The 16,398-nt window shown below is 41.1% G+C and overlaps 1 protein-coding gene across 36 annotated transcripts in view; it reads left to right on the top strand.

Annotated features, from left to right (window-relative positions):
* ATXN1 (ataxin 1) overlaps nucleotides 1–16,398 on the top strand; it is a 305,212-nt gene that overhangs the window by 89,406 nt on the left and 199,408 nt on the right. For 6 of the 36 annotated variants that reach the window (XM_083747209.1, XM_083747208.1, XM_083747223.1 and 3 more), the window contains exons 3-5: nucleotides 453–509; nucleotides 6,807–6,926; nucleotides 15,507–15,622. The gene's annotated coding sequence lies outside the window, so the exon portion shown is untranslated. Of the gene's footprint in view, nucleotides 1–452; nucleotides 510–6,783; nucleotides 7,107–7,226; nucleotides 7,476–7,535; nucleotides 8,411–11,805; nucleotides 11,940–15,506; nucleotides 15,623–16,398 lie in introns of those variants that run through there. The other 30 variants (XM_083747225.1, XM_083747200.1, XM_083747221.1 and 27 more) reach the window with 15 other exon arrangements.

Below are 16,398 nucleotides of genomic sequence, written 5' to 3'. Positions count from 1 at the left end.
ATCTTTACCTTATAGTGCCTTAAATGTATCTAGGCCAGGTAACTGTAACCCAAGCTATGGTTTATTGTGAACTGCTCCACACACTCTGGTTATCAGCAGTGGTGAAAGGAAGCTAGTTCTCCATTTATAAAGTGGAAAAACTCACTACAGATAGTATAATGGCTGACAATGACAGCATTCCTGATCAGAGCTCTACCTGTGATTGCTGAGACATGCCGCTGGAGCCATGTGTGTAGCATACATTTTAAAGTTGCAGTTTGTATTTCACCTGGGGATATACAGTATGTGCATAATCTAGGTAGCTAGGGAGATGTCTTTTAGATTTGAATTGGGCGGGTCACTGCCACAACAAAGCTTTCTGCGATGGTGCATGTCTTTAGAAGCATGTAGTATGTTTTTTGCTTAGGAAAGAATCCTCCTTTTTAAAATTATGTCTTTTTTTTTTACAATAGATGTTATAATAAAAGGGGTGAGCCAAGGTGACCTATTGGATCCCTTTCAAGTTCACAGTAAGTATATTCTTTTTGTGTGTGTCTTTCCAGTCAGAACTTTTCCTCGATCTGTTTATTCTGAATAAAAGACATTTATAGGATAGTTCAGTAAAATTAAAAATATAAATTCATTCAATAAATGTAAGGATCCAGAACAACCAAATTTCCTCTCCTCTAGCAGACGAAAGCTAAAAAAGAAAACCTGAATGAAACTGATTGTATTGGTGTTACCAGAATCCCCTGAGGGTAGCTATTGTATTAATAGCAGAAATATTACAATCTGAGGCCTGCTTTAGCTGAAGCAGGAAAGGGAAACACAGAATATCCTCAGATGCTGACAGCATAGACTTGGGACTAACCTGCCACAGCTGAACTCAAGGGTGGTGGCCTGAAATAAAAGTAATTGGTGTGTGAATTGCCCCAAGTAGAACTATTGCAAAGGTAACTTGACTAGTCCAAAGGGATTGCTTTGGGCTTCCTGTACAAAGGAGGCAGAGCTTGAGTGAAAGCACTGAGAATGGATTGCATTTGTCCACTAGAGGCTGTAGTGAGACAAACAATGTAGAAACCTGAAAATGAGGCAATCATCAGCTACCTTAGAACATAATTTCTGTGGAAAGTAATTGGCAAAAAAATCATTTTTAAGGACCTGGTAAGGATACTTGAATGTAAAAGCTCTTTTATATCTCTCTTTGTGACAGTGGCAATATGCAATACATCAGGCCATTTTGGGGCCATGTTGACTCATGGTCAAGCCTAGGTGGGGTGTCATATGCCCAAAGGAGTGTGTCTGAAGTATAGAAGTGAGTGTGGCCGGTTTAAACTAACTTAAAGGACAAATGTTGGGTGCTGGAGCGGGTGGAGTGAGGAGGTCACAAAGCATTTCTCCATAACAGAATCGTAGCAAGGACCTGTGTAAGTGATCAGTGAACATGGAAGGGAGTGGATGTGGCCAGCAGGCAACAGGCTAGCCAACTCATTAAGTAAATAATGCACCACAATTCCCTGTGTCAAAGTGGCCAACGTGTGTAGTTAGAATGTCCATCTGGGTCATACTTTATGCCCATGAATTCATGCAGATAATTATAATACTATATTGCCTACAGCAAATAAACTCTCTGCATAGGATCATGATATAGCTTAGTCATTAGGTGGCACAGGACTTAGTTGTATCTGGGTGGAATCAGGAGTATCCTGTGCCCCTTATGTTATTGTTTAAGTGGGACCATCACATTCTTGTCAACTGGTGTCCCTCCTAAGCCTTCTGTGAGACAAACAAATTGAAATGGATGTTTAACCACTTGACACCTGAATTTTGTACTTTTGTCATCGTCATGCACAAGTAACTGCTGGAATAAAGGCTGTGGTGCCTGTGTTGAGCCTCAAACCCATAAGGTGTAGGTTTACCTTTGCCAGTACTCTCACCAAAAAATGCTCTACAGTTGAAGTTTACACATCACACTTGAGTTGTGGGTGGTGTTGGAGCCATTCTGCTCCTGCTAAGTTTCAGGTTTTTTAAGTTTCCCACCACTTGGTATCTTTATACTCCAGGCATAACCATAAAGGAGTTTTAATGATCTATACAGAAGAATGGTGGTGGTATCACAAATAGGACCATCAACACGGGAATGTTGCACAGAAATAGCTGCAATTTTGCAACTCTTTGCTGGAAGAAACTGCTTTCTGCATCTTCAGTTTAGCACTAATGCACAGAAGCAGCTCCACAGAAAGCACCAAATTGCTCAAGGTGATAATTTAAGAATTCTAAGGATGTGCATCTCAAGTTTGTAATAGCAATAAACATTACCCATATCATGACAAAATGCCCAACATCACAAGTAATGGCATGCAGCATTTTTCCTACTTGAATATTCCAGGTTAGCCTTCCCTAACCTGGAGTCCTCCAGAAGTTTTTGACAACCCTACTCTCATCAACTCTACAAAATCCATGACCAGGATGGCTGGGGCTGATAGGAGTTGTAGTCCAAAACATCTGGAAGGCACCAGCTTTATGTAGTAAAATATCTCAGCAGCTTTCAATAATTATTGAATTTCTTTCCTTTGAAATTTTGCCATTTTCTAACTATGAGCATGCCAGAATTTATTTGGTTAGCTTTTTGATGGCCATCCATTAGTACGTTATTTGGAAAATTTTCATGGTAGACTGACCTTTATATTTCAGTTAATTTTCAGCCCATTTTTCAATCCTGCTAGAATCCCCAAGGACAGGTACAACTTATCAGTTGTGATCTGTAAAGGCTACACACTCTTTATCATAGGTGGCACCACCACCACTAAGCAGCAAACAAGGGGACAGAAAGGCTGTACGCTTTCCAGTTACCATCATTAAGTCAAGTCAAGATTGAAGAAGGGAGGCCTCAATTTGCATTGTCAAGGAGGCCTGTAGCATAGCACTATGCAGAATTGCATTTGTGAGATTTAACAGTTTGCTTTGGCCGCTGTGAAAATTACTTTGTACTTCCTCAGCTGTGCTCTTGCTCTTCCCAGTTACTATTTAGTAGTAGTGGCCAGAATATACAACACACATCTAAGGGACACAGTGGAATCTCTTTGTAGTTTTGAGTGTTTTAAAACTCTGCTTTTATTGCATATTTAAGTGAATGTCTGGTAATAAACACATTGCCCACTCTGAGCTCTTTAAATAGGGCAGTTAAATGATGAATGACTTCTGAAATATGCAAGAGAACTAACTGAATTATTCTGGACCATAAAGAAAACATTTTGACTTGGACCCTAAGACTGCAGTTGTATACATGTCTGCTTATAAAGGAAATCCTATTAACTTCAGTGGAACTTAACGAAATTCATAGACAGAATATTACTCATTTAGTCCCCCGTATGGGTTGTACTCTTTCAGAGGAAGGTGAAAAGTTATACTTTTATTCCTTTCTCTTCCTCTCATCAGTCTTTCCTACTTTGTTTGTGTGATTTTCTTTGTTGACTGGTATTTTGTCAGTGTCAGCAATGCACCTACAGTGCAGCGGGTGCTTCCACCCAGTTTCCTGCTATTGATCAGGCAACAGTCTACTTGCAATCACCCTTGGAGAAACTGTAACAGGTTTCTGTGATGGAGTCCAGAGAAATCCAGATCACTAGATCCATATCTGAGGGTCCTATTGATCAGGCCTCTCCCAAACAGGGGATCCCTCACCTCAGTGGTGGGGACTATTGTTCCGAGAGGTGCAGCCTTTAATCTCTTAGCATAGTCGCTCCTCAGTGGTAAAGTACTGTATCGGTTTCGCATGCAGAAGGTTCCATGTTCAATTCCTAGCATCTCCGGGTAGGACCGGGGAAAACTTGCATCTGAAACCCTGGAGTGCTGTTGCTTATCAGTGTTAAGCTAGATGAACCAAGGTTCTGACTTTGGATAAGGCAGCTTCCTGTGTTCCTCTGAAGGTCTTCCCCACTTCCAGGTCTTCAGCCCTCTCTCTGGGATCAAGTTGGCAACGTGCTGCCTTGTTACTGGTATTCTAGCCTTGCACTAGGCTACTAGGACAGATAATATTATACGCCGCATGGTGAACTTTGGCCTTGTGGTTCATACTTCTCCAGAATCTCGGAGCAGGATGTGTTTTGGCTTAATCATCTGCTGCAGTAGCAGCAGTTCCTCTTGCCAGTGCCTAATAGCTTACCAAGCTTGTGGTGGTGGTACTGATTTTTTCACCTGCTCTGCAGTTCCTGACTCGCCGCAGTATTGACAGTCAACATGATGTCTCTACTGCCTCCTGCTTTGTCCAATTTGCTGCTACTGTCAACATTTTAGATGGGCCCCCTGACACTTGAGAGAGGCTGGGGTGGGGGGGCTTAGATGGCTGAAGGGGACCAAAGGGCACAACTCCCCCACTCCAAACTTCCTTAAGTTAACTTAGCATATAAGCCATTGGTGATGCAAGTTTGAATTGCTTTAAATGGTACCTCCTCCTTCATGTGGCAGAATAAATATGTGGGCCTGCTCAAAAGCAGTCTAGTACAATAAAGGTAAAGGGACCCCTGACCATTAGGTCCAGTTGTGACCAACTCTGGGGTTGTGGCGCTCATCTCGCTTTATTGGCTGAGGGAGCCAGCATACAGCTTCCAGGTCATGTGGCCAGCATGACTAAGCCGCTTCTGGCGAACCAGAGCAGCGCATGGCAACGCCGTTTACCTTCCCGCCAGAGCGGTACCTATTTATCTACTTGCACTTTGACATGCTTTCGAACTGCTAGGTTGGCAGGAGCAGGGATCGAGCAATGGGAGCTCACCCCGTCGCGGGGATTCGAACCGCTGACCTTCTGATCGTCAAATCCTAGGCTTTGTGGTTTGACCCACAGTGCCACCCGCTATTAAAAATGTAAAAACAACATACTGATATATGTGCTGCAGTCTGAATGTGCTTCTAGCATGCAGCAGTTGGTAGAACTACACCTACTTGCATCATTAGGTTTGTCAGGAAAAAAAATGGGTAGATTGCGCTTAGGTAATGAGCAAACAGAAGTAGGGGTGTGGTGACAGTGAGCATACATGTGACAAAACCAGTCACACAAAAACATTGCTAGGTTTCTATACCAGTGGTGACTGTGGATGTGTGTATAATGGGTTATTTTTACTTCTTTTTTTGCGGTAGTGAGAAATCTGGATTAAGTAGGAGTTAAAAATACTTTGTGGCATTTTGATCCTGGCAGTATTGTGTAGATGTGATGAAAAACTTGCATGCGTGAGTAACACCGATTCCAGGACAAGCTCTGATATGGAAGCACCCTGTATGCAAGGTCTTGAGGTATCACAGAGACACTATGGGTTCAGCAGCACTGACAGAACCAAAGAGCTTATAAGCTTACAGCCATTTAACTGGCTGCCTAGGGGAATGGGAAAAATGTCAAAAACAGGATTATGAGCAAATTTTGCTATGTTATACAACTTTGGTGGTCAGCACCATACATTTCCTCCCTGACAGTTATTGCATAAGGCTGTACATCAAGCTGCCCATCCTTTTGTAATGTCTACAAGGCTCCGTTATCTTTTTTTAAAAAGCATTTTGTCAGTGGGCTTGAATAGAGTGCCTCAGGTTTGTAACAGAAAAATGCTAATTGACAGTCATTGCCTTAGTTCACCACAGGGAGTTGGTTCTCATCTCTGACTCTTGGTTAAGGCTTAATTTTAAATGATGGCAGTGCAATATAATAAGTAACTTTAAAATAGCTTTGTACCCCTAAAGTGTTGCTATCGTTAGCTGCTAAGGTGGTATCCCCCGCCTCTTTTGGTAACAGAAAAAACTTGAGGGGCAACTGCCTTCCAATTACATTGTAATTTAAAAGGGACAATAGACTTCAACTTTCACCCCCTTTTATCATTAGGGCCTTCTCCAATTTAATAATAATAATAATAATAATAATAATAATAATAATAATAATAATTATTATTATTATTATTATTATTATTTCACCTCTATACCTTTTTTTTATTTGAAGGAAAAAAATCACCTTATGCATCAATAGATGTGCAGTTGTTTCTCATTTGTTGTCTTTCCTCAAGGAAGCTCTTTATTATGGGAACAAATACCACATTTCCCCATAGGTCAAACATAAACATTTTGCTGGGAAATTTTTATTCTTCCCTTACAAAGCATGTCAGTCACAGCAATGAAGTGTAGTGTTGTTGTTTTCTTGTGTGTATGTGGTGTGGGCACGTATTGTGTGCCTCTGACATCACTAATGGCATGTGACTAAATCTCTCCCCTCATGCTTGTGCTGGTTTGCAAACACTTAAAATGTGTTCTGCTCTTCTTTTTAAAACTTGATTAGAGAGTGAGCTCTCCTTCAGACCTAGCTTGAATATAGAGCAGGCTCCTGACAACTTAGTTAGAAGCAAGGCCTGTTGAACTCAATGAGATTTCTGAGTAAATATGCATAGGATCAGGCTGTAAGACAATTTTTTTAAAAGTCCAGTTTCTTTTGAAATGTCTGGAAAGGACTTCAATCGTTTCCTCGCATCTGTTAGTGGAACCAAAGAGCTTTCAGATTCCAGAACAGAAAAAATGTAGAGTGGCACAAGATTTGTTTGTGCACATAATCTGACATGCGTGTGGAGTGGTGTGGTGAAGAGAGGAGATAACCTCCAAGGTACATTGTAGTGAAAACAAAAATCCAAATCCCTTCCTGGAAGCTGAGACGAAACCCTGGAAAGGGTTAAGGCTGGTTTGGCCGGGCTCTGTTGTGCGTATGCAATAATCTGTGTGGCTCTCTTGGCCGCCTGACAAAGTGTTGCCTCCTTCTCCTCCCCCCCCCCCCCGCTTCTCCTCCCCTTTGCATGAAGTAGGATCCTTGAGCTGATGCAGAGGCAGCCAACTGCTCCATATTTGGCTTCTATTACACATTTACATACTGGAGAAGAGAGGAGCGAGCTTCTATACCGCAGACATCATTTCTACTACAGTTGGTGAGGAGACATCTGTGTCACAGCGCGGGAGGAGAGAAATAGCAGAGTGTTGTTGTTGTGTTTTTTCCTCCTTTTTAAATATTACAAAATCCCCAAGCCCTTGCGATCAGCTGGCAAGACATTGTGAGTCCTTTTTTTTTTTTGGTCCGTCCCGTTCTCCAACCCCACTGACACTTTACAGTAAGTGGCTTTTTAAAGGAAAAAAGACCATCCTCTGCTTTCGCTTCTCTTTCTCTACTCCCCTGACCCCTCCTCGATTGCAAACCTCCAGAGATTTCCAGCTTGGGGGCGGCGGGGGGGGGGGGTGGCGGCGAGGAAAAACACACCGACACAAGAGATACGCTGTTGGAAGAGGGGGACAGGAGGGACTGCGGTGCGCTATCATCCTGAAAGTATCTCCCTTTGCTCGAGCCCGGTCCCCGCATCTCCCCCCCCCACCCCGTGCTGAGGAGTCTGGAGGTGTAGGAGGAAGGGGAAGCCAGGCCAGGAAGCGACCGGCGTGCTGTGTGTGCAAGCGAGAGGCGGGCCGGTGTGGGCTGGAGGAGGAGGGTATGGTGCCGCTGGCTGGAGTCGGTGTATATGCGAGAAATGCCCCCCCCCCCCCGCTTATGCAAGCAAAGAAACCGAAAGAAGTGTTCTTCCCTTCCCTTCCCCCTCTCCTCGCCGGTATTCGGCTTGCTTTCCTCGCTCCCCTCCAGTGTATTTGCCTGCGTGTGCACTGGTGTCAGCTGTGCGCGCCTGCCTCTGCGTTTGCTGCGCCCTGAGAGGCGCTGGCGAGAGAGCCCGGCCGAGGGCGAGTGCGCCTAGTTCACACAGGGCCTGGGTTTTGTGTGTCCCGAAGCAACGCCCTCCTCCGCCGCCGCTGTCTGGCTGGAGCTGCGTCCCCTCTTGCCGCCGCCGCCGCCGCTGCTCCTGAAGGCCGGCTCAGCTGCTGTGGGCGAGCGGAGCATTGCGCGCCCTCTCCTCTCCTCTCCTCTCCCCCCGCCACCGCCGCCTGGCTTCATAGTAGGGAGGGCCGGTCCTCGTTGCACTGTGTAGTACGGGGCTGGGTGGTTGCCGGAGGGGTGAATGAAGCGGGGAGGAGGCGGAGGAGGAGGAGGAGGAGGCGGCGGCGCTGGGACTGGGATGTGCCCGGCAGCGGCAGCAGCAGCAGCAGCAGCAGCTCCTCTTCCACTATGCTCCTACATTCAGGGCCCAGGTCGGCTGCAGACTCCTCCGGGCACTTCAGGCAGGAGTCGCTGAGTGAGTGAAGGCCACTGCCGGGCACCCGGAGAGGAGGTAGGGGGTCCTTTGGACGGGGAGGCCTGCGCTCCCCCTTCTCTTCACCTTGACACCATCCTCCAAAAGGCAGCTCCTGCTGTTTTCCTCTCGCCCTCCTCCAGGCTTTCCCGGCAAAGAAAATACGCACAGTCCAGTTTCTCCAAGAGATTTCTCTCGAGATTCTTTCTGGTTTCCAGGAACGGATGGGTTCATCTCTGGACATGGCAAGATTCCCCTTTTTAAATTGGGGGAAGGAGGGGAGGGGGAGATAGATTTCTGAGCCTGACACTGTTTGCAATTTGTTACATGCCTCCAGTGCCCTGCTGCCCTCTCCGTCTCGTTCAAAAATATGTATTTTTAAAAAAGTTAAGCTCGCTTCAATTTTTTCAAAGCATGAATAATCTGCCTGCATAATTGTATTTCTCTTAAGAAGCGGTTGAGGTTTTTTCTAGATACGTTGGCAGCTACTGGAATACGACCAAGGAAAATAACTTAACATTAAAAAGGCAGTATTGAATATTTTTGGGGTTTTGTTTTGTTTTTAAAAAAACAGGTAAAATTATGAGAGAGCAATGATAGAAAAGAGCAAATTCCAAGCTTGTTATATAATGCCACACTATGTGGACAACAAGAACAAGCTATTTTTATTTTGTTTACCGTATGGTATGCAATAGGGACTCTTCCAAAATAATATTTCTCCCCTGTGATTCTGAATCCATGGTACAATTGGAGGGGAGCAGGAGCCCACAACTTGACATGTTATGCAAAATACTGCTTTGCACAGTTATCTGTTTATGCACTCGCTTACACATGCAATTGTGCAGATGCATCCCTTGAGTTTGTGGATCCTCTTATCTTTCAATATGGATAGAAAATATTTCACAATACAGGTAATTAAATATTTAGTGGTTCCTGTTATATATTTTATGCAGCTAAGAGTTAGTTACATATGTTTGAATATAGACAGTTACTTTACTGACATTTTAGGCAGTCCTGTTTCAGTTTCTGATGAAACACTTAACAGCAAATTCAGATTTCCTCTGTGAATGTGGATTTGTTTGTCTGGCTGGTGAGGACAGCCTAGTTTTATTGCTCTCAGGAACAGGGGTTATGAATGAGGAAGAGATAATTGAAAGAGAGAGAGGCTGTATTGCTGGAGTTATTTTGAGCAACTAAGAAGCATACATTTTCATACGAGGCTGTCATTTTTATATTTCCTTTAAAAACTACAGGTCAGTTTTGTTAAATAGATGGCTTTACTCTCATCACTTGTGTAACGCAGGACAAAAAACTGATAGATTTTATACAGCTTGCTCTGTGTGTGTGTGTGTGTCCATGTGTGCGTGCGCGCGAGAGTGATCATGTAGAGACATGTCAATGGTGTAGGTTTTCAGTGCACTCACTCTAGCCCTGATCAGTCATGTAATTAGATCGGGCTGCCATGGTAACAGACAGTATTCATCGTCCATTCAGGTGCGTTTTTTTCTAGTGACTGGGATACCTCAAATGGTGCCTTTACTGCAGGGATGAGCAACTTGTTAAGCTGTGTGTTTTGTGTGCTGCAGCTTTTTTTTTTTTGCATTTGATTTACATAATTTGCATGTGATTTGAAATTGAAGGTGTCGGTTGCTGCTGCACGTAACAGCACTTCTGTCATATCAGTAGCAGTTTGTACTTTGAGTCAGAAGTTGCAGTTCTTAAGCTTTTCTGTAGATGGTTAGTAATTATTTGAGATGTTTGCTAACACTTTTTAGTAGTGAACATAACGTCAGAGAGAGAAATGGTCTTGTTGCTCCACCTCCTGCCCTGTAAAATTCTGGGTGGTGGGGGCCTTTTCCTCTATCAACTTTGGGAGGTGTATGGGGCAGCTAGTTCCCTTTGCAGCTGTAATAGGTTAGCTAAAGGGCCTGCTTATGATAGATAGCATGCCCTATTACCTTTTAAAAAACGTGGAGAAGCTTCTTTATCTCTCCAACCACAGTTGGTGTGTGTGAAGTTTGGTATTTTCAAAGTAAGAAACCCTCTGTGACATCTTCTGTTTACTGGGCCACCCAAGAGTGCTTGGAATGACAACTAAAAATGTGACAATTGTTTATTTGAAAACAGCAAGAACAGGATTTTCTTTAAAATGTGAGATTAAATTGCTAATAAATTGTGTTTTCAATTTTTTGTCTTCTCTATCATGAACTCTTCCCTCCTGCCCATAAAACCCCCTTTTTAAAAGGATTTAAACTAGATCTTTTAGGGACTAAAGGAATCTGGCCCTCACGCTGAAACTGATTTCCTACCTTCTTTTGAGACATATGTTGATCATATGTGTAACATATGTTGATCATATGTTTATTGTATGAATGGTTGTACCTTGTGTGCATCTGTAAAAAGCTATGCACCTTTGCATCACAACTATGTCTAAACTGTTCAAAGCATCCAAATACTGCAGGAACATCAGAGGTTCCAGTCCTTAAAAAAACAAAAAAGGTGCTTCTAGAAGTACATTATGAACTTGCTGTTTCCTGGAATGAGTCTTCTGGCCATGCTGTTATATGACTGACTTTTACATCCCAGTTTCTGAAATTTTCACCAAGTTTGACAATAATGCATAGTCTTAAAAGTAATTAATTGTCTTTGATAACATGCTTCTAGTCTTTGTTTTTAACCCCCGAAAACGTAAGGAAGTTAATCCTGAATCATGTCGGTTCATTTTCCCACAAATAGATTTTGGTTAGATAGACAATGAAATTTGCATAAAGATAACATGGGTGTGTGGTGTTAAGTGAGCCAGGAAATATTTGTGCTTCTTAAAGCTGCTTCAGAATTTATATTGAAACATTTCTATTGCAGTCTGGTGCTTTTGGTTGAGTGTTGAACTATTTTAAAGGCAAGAGTTGCATGTAAAGCTTGGAAAGTATTTAGAAGCTGAAGAGACTGGGGTTTTTTTTAGTTTGCAAGTTTGCAACTCAGAATGACAGAACTTAATAAATTAAGGTTAGTGCTAAATGCACTGGCACGAATGGGACTTCATTTTGTTATGGGATATTTCCAATGTCCTCTCGAGAAAAAGTTTAGAGAAAATAAAACCAACTTGAACTCCAAATTATTTTATTATTAGTGCTTAGGTAATTGGTCAGTGGTTTTTTGTTTAAAATTTAGTTTCACTTTTTTAATCATAACATTAAATGGAGGAAACAGCAAATGCCTTTTACTGTTAATCCATTTAAAATACCTCAGTATTGAAAATGGTTTATATTTTCACATTGCCATTTCCAGGATATATTTAACAGACAAATTTTACCACACTCAAAAGTTGAATTACTTTTGTTCAGAGATAAAATGGAAAAAAAATCAAAACAAAACATCTAAGTAATTTAAACCATTAATAGTTCTGAGGTTGGAAATATTTGTAATGTGGTACCTCCCCCCCCCCCCCCCCCAGTATTTTAGATCATGTACTACAAATATGTTCATAGTCTCTGAGAGTGCAGCTGAACTGGCAGGTTTCACTTTGTCTGCCAAGCCTCATCTGATTGGCTTTTGGGAGCAGTTTCTCACACTGAGAAGGCCCAAATCTTTCATGCAGCCAGCCAGCCTGGGCAGTGCTATAAAGGAAAGCTGCATGTAGTTTCCAGTCTGCACCACCTTCTCTTCAATTTTTGTTTTGGGCCAGTGTGTCCGAGCCACTAGACCGAAAACAGAAGGCGGACAAGAATGTAGTATGGAAAGTGAAACAGCCGTATAGAATTAATGGCACAGAATGTGAGTCTCTGTATTGCATAATGGGAGTATTGGTACATCTTGTTGTATGCTGATTTGTTTATAATGCGAGGCTTTATGTGCTTCCAGGAATGCTTTAGATGTGTGATTGAGATGTCTGGAAAGCCAATTGCATGTTTCCCCCCTGGAGCTCATTATGGAAACATTAACCAAAAGGGCTTTTATTTTAAAGGATATTATATAAAACCGCTCCCCAACTTATTTTTAAAATCACATCAAATGTATTTTTACAGTAGAACAAGCTATCTTGTGAAATGCGACACATGATCTTGTTCTTTGCTTGCTGACAGCCAGAGGCAATACTTACTTTGGTGTCGGTGGGAGCAAGAGCAGACCTCACTTTTCCTTTCCTTTGCTGCCATAATAGTGAATGTTGTCTGAAATATTTACTAGCTTCGAAGCATAATTCGGTAAGAGGCTCTGTCTGTGGGACATGTTGAGCATTTTCTTGAGTTCTTCACTGGCCTTATGAGCTGTTGAGTGATTTAAGTTTTTAAATGCAATTTGTGCATTTAGTTCAAATAACAGGGAGACAACTATACTGTGCCCACTTACCTGGGAGCAATCATCTGACTGGGCCGTCTTCTAAGTAGATCAGTATAGGATTGTGCTGTAGGCTGGGCCTTTTATTGGGGACAAATGTGAATTGTATAGAAACTCCACCACCAGACTGTGACAGAGATGAGCTGGGAATACTTTATTATCCCCAAAGGGAGATTTACTGTGATATTTAAATTGTAAACAACAACAACGCCAAACCCTTTCCAGTTACAGCTTTTGGGCTGCTTTTATCTATGTGTCAAAATACACAGTATCAACATTACGTTGACATGTCTGGAATATGACATGGAAAAATGCCATTCTAAATTCATATTTTGTTTTGTTTAAGATAATAAACTTTTACATGTGAAACCACAATGTTATTTCATTAAATAAAAAAATTGTGTATACTTTACTGATTGATTGTAATAAAACCTATAAGCAGGTTGCAAGAAATATTAAAATTATAAAAAATGGTTTAAAAACAAGTGTTTAAAACATTTTTAACACATGTAGACTTTTTCATGGGAGTTTGTAAAACTCACAGATTTTTTACTCATGCTCCCCAGTATCAATTTAGATACTATCTAATGTGAGTATCTTTTAAAATTGACATTGGTGGCATTAATTCCACTTTTTTATATACAAAGAAAACAGTCATACTGATTTAATGATCCATTGGATCTTTTCCAATGTAATTCCACCAAGAAACAGCAATTATCAGCACATTTCTTTTGCCCAGAATTTATTTAATTGGGGCTTCCACAGGCAAACATTTTGTAGAAGGTTCCATATGAAATTCATCCAAATTAAGCAGAGAAATGAGGGGTGTAAGGCAGAGGTGAGGAACCTGTGGCTTTCCAGAACTTACTGAACATAAATCCAATCATTCCCGACCACTGGCCATGCTGGCTTTGGCTGATGGAAATCGAAAGGCCACAGTCTTCCCATCTTGTGGGTAAGATATGGAGGTGTGTACGGGTTGATAGACCCACAATTTCAACAAGAAAAAGTTTTGCTCTTCCTTTTGCTGTCCAGGGAAACATGAGTGGTGTGTGTCTTGCAAAATAGTGGGTAGAAAAAGGAGCATACCTGCTTCCTGTTCTGATAATTAATGCAATTTATTTCATATAATTTTCCTGAAATATAATTTATTTCATGCAATTTTCTGATAATTGCATGAAAGAGGACCTCGCCATACACTCTCCTGCCTGTGAGTTGAGATCTGCCATCACCAATAAAAATCCAGTTGTCCAGAACTTGGTGTAGGCCAGGGAATTCTTGGTGGTGGCGTCCCAGCCATCTGATGGGTTTTTCTCCTTTGTCAGACCTCTGATGAACAGCAGTGGTCTATATTTTAGAATGTAGATGGACAAAACGACTTGTATACTTAATTCTAAACAACGGGTTGTACAGTTGTGAAAGTGTTGTTGGATTGTTCTGCATGATTTGATCCCTTGTAACCCTCCCTAAGGGGGTTTCATCTGAAAGCTTGTGCATCCCAACAGAGAAGTAAACCTTTTAATGTATAATGACATTTTATTACTTAAAAATTGCTCTCCTGTTGGGTGTGTTAATTATATTTTGAGATAAGGTGGTGTATGGTTTATTTTAAAAATAATATTAATATGTATAGAGAACTTAAAAATATATATGGTATACAATACAAATCATCTGCCACTTGTTTGTGACTTGTTTTCTGACACTTTCTTTGTTTTAAGGGGGTGGCTCCTACATTCCTTGTTCTGTAAGATGAGACACTGCCCCATCCTAGTCCTTTAGCTGGTATTGTGCTGTAACTGCAGTAGCATCATGCAGCTGGTACAAGTCCTCTTAGGCTGCTTGTCATTTTTGATCCATGCTTGGATGCTAACAGATACTAGGCAGGTAGAAATAGGTCAATGCAGCTGACTCTGTGATGGCCAAAATGCCTTAAAGAGAATGTGTAGGTGAATTGTCCCTGCATTTGTATCTGCTGTGCCCTCTCTGCCTAATTCTGCACTCTCCACAGGTTTGCATGCCAATTTTGTGGCATCTGGCAATATAGGCTGTTCTTATGCCATGCCAATACAATTCATCACCATGTGTCGACATATCTGAGCGTTTTGTATATCCAAAATGCTTATTTTCTGGTAATAGTTCATTGGACAGGGGTTTTCACATGCCACGATTCAGCTTCCTCCAAAGTAGATAACCATACTGCATTTGAAACATTGCGAAAACTTTGTGAATGCTCGTGTATAGCTTCTGTGGTACTTTACTGCATTCTTTTTAGTAGAAATGCATCTGACTGTTGTCTGCTCTCCCACTGGGTTACATTCTGACTTGCAGGACATTCCTTGTTTTGTGCTGCACCATATCATCAAGCCTTTATAGCTAGAAAGAGAGAGCTGTGTTAAAATGTAATTTAAATCAGGCTAAATAAAATAAAATGTGCAAAAGAGAGAGCCTGTAATGCTTCTAAAAACAGGAGTGATGTAAAAGTTAGGAAATGAAAAATGAATCTAGAGTTCTGCGTATGATTCATTTTTATTTTCATTTGGCTTTAGGAGTCTTAAATTGTAAGGTTTTGTGGAATCTGGCTTTCAAGCAAATTTCTGCAACTCTTTGTTAGAAAACTTAGGTATTTGCTCTCTAAGGTTGGTGTCTGAAAAGTTTTACTGAATCCAGTATCCTTTCCAAGAGACAGAAAGCTGTTTTCCAAAAATATGTTCGGATTCCTTTTTGAACAAACGTCTAGGCCCCATTTTTAAGCAACAAAAAACCCTGTCAGTTCAATTTCCAGAGGCGAAGTTGCAGTGTTAGCCTCTTGCAGCAAATATAGCAGAATCTTGTGGCACTTTAAGACTGTTATATTTACAGTGGCATACATTTTCTGCAGCACATTTCATCAGGTAAAAGTTATTCTGCACAGTCAAAAACAGGCTTCAGATTTTTGCTAGAAGTGTCCTTGCACTTTATTCATGAGTGGGTGAATTAACAGTTGTTTTTTCCCTCCCTTCTCTTCAGTTTTTGGATCAACATCCACAACAACAATCTAAGCTCTGAGTTTCTTCAGCCTCCTTGATAAGAGATCCAAGACCACAGTATATATCTTCAACTTTGAAAGGTGCTATGTAAATAAGGTGAGAATTAAAAATCTTAAATATCTTATGTTAATGTGCCACACATATCTTATAGATAACCTTATACTGAGGTGGACATAGTTAACTTTTTATATACCTCCTATTCATATGATTTTTGTATATAAAATATTTTTTACTACTCAGTCCTGGGAGTTGCACACAAACTGTAGCATCTGAAATCTTTAATATTTCCTCCCACTTTCTGATTCTTCCAAGCAAAATTCACCCTTTATGATTTTGTTGTTGCCATTGATTTCTGCTATAAGTGGTAGTGTCATTTGTTCTGGTGGGAGGGGGGGAGGAAATTTATTTTAAAATGTATAAACTTAAAGGTTTAATTACATGTTTTAAATTGCTTGTTAGTTCATCTCCTGGAGGATGAGTTTAAAATCATCCTCTGTACTAGCGGTGACCTTAAAATTAGACTAGAAACCTGATCAACCACAAATACTGAATATGAATGAAAAAATAGCATTTTGACCTGTATCAGGTGAAGCATAAATAACAAAACTCTTGTTTGCATTTTACTGGCTTTTAAGTTGTATGAATATCACACGCTCAGAATGATTCCAGCTTCCTATTTTTGTCTTCTAATGACTTTGCTTTAAGAATCAAATTTTATGTTTTTGGTTTATAATATCACAATATCAGTTACTGTTGACTGAAGTAGCTCTCTTCCACAGCCATTACTGTTTTAATATGGTTTAACTAACATAAGCAAAATTCAAAAATTAGAATGGTGCGAAGCAATTCGAAGTGGTGAAGTGTGAAGAACT

The sequence above is a fragment of the Podarcis gaigeae genome (assembly GCF_964106915.1).
Source record: "Podarcis gaigeae genome assembly, chromosome: 7".
NCBI classification, from domain to species: Eukaryota; Metazoa; Chordata; class Lepidosauria; order Squamata; family Lacertidae; genus Podarcis; species Podarcis gaigeae.
This window is presented reverse-complemented; position numbering and strand designations above follow the sequence as displayed.